Genomic DNA, 1032 nt, shown 5'->3' with positions numbered 1-1032 from the left:
TGATAACTTGGTTTACCAATTATTAACATCTCCAATAAGCCAGTGAAACAATATGCATGATAAGTGATCTGGGCATATAAACTATCAACCTATGTGAAATAGTCACATAGCATATATGGGATTAAGAGACTTGACAGTAGTGCTACATGTTGTGTCAATTTATTAACGGTTAACATTATGTCATTCAAATATTTAGAATGTTGTTTTAAGATCCTAGCTTTAGCCTTAATATTACCTGTCGTTTAGAAGTTGTTGAAATTGTAAGGACCTAACCTGATTCTAACTGAATTAAGTCTTCCTGAAGAGCAATACAACAAATATGTTGCAGGACCAACAAAATTAAGCAGACCCTCCTTGCTTCTCCTTTGCTTTTTCGTGTTCATCATGGCATAGTATTTACTGGAATTGTCTTGCATTATGCCATACAGAATCACACAGGTACTATTCAGTTTCTAGGTCCACTGGTTTTAACAAAGCTGGAGGAAGAGAGCAACACTAAGTTTCTGATGGACGCACTGGTGTAAAATTTGAGTAGGGTAGACCGTAAGCGAGGTACTGCCTCCATTAGTTTTACTAAATTATCGTAAGTGTAGGGTAGACCTCCAGGCCCAGCTTAACTGTGTCCCTCTCACGAGCGGACCCCGCGGGAGTCGTGAGAAGGGCGCCTGGTACTGCCATGGTGTCATATACAGGAAGACACCATAAGGACATGAGAAGGAAGAACTGTAAAATGATAAACTTAGCAACTTCAAAAGGTGAGGTCTGTAATGAATACTGATGTGTGTGTGGTGGTGTTGTGAGGGTGGTCGGTTGTGGTGTGGGGACAGTCCTGAACAGTGGTAGAAGTTGGTTGAGTGACATTGTTTGGGATTTGAGGAGTGTTTGTCTGTTGTGGTACCGGGATGATCATGTTCAGAATACTGTAAAACTTTCAAGTGGTCCTCTTTTCTTCAAAAATGTCACTTGTACTTAGATGTCGAAACCTAAACTTATGTCTCTTTAAATGAGCTAGACTCTATAGAGCCAGAAAAA

This window comes from Panulirus ornatus, chromosome 2 (assembly GCF_036320965.1).
Source record: "Panulirus ornatus isolate Po-2019 chromosome 2, ASM3632096v1, whole genome shotgun sequence".
In the NCBI taxonomy this organism is placed as follows: Eukaryota; Metazoa; Arthropoda; class Malacostraca; order Decapoda; family Palinuridae; genus Panulirus; species Panulirus ornatus.
This window is presented reverse-complemented; position numbering follows the sequence as displayed.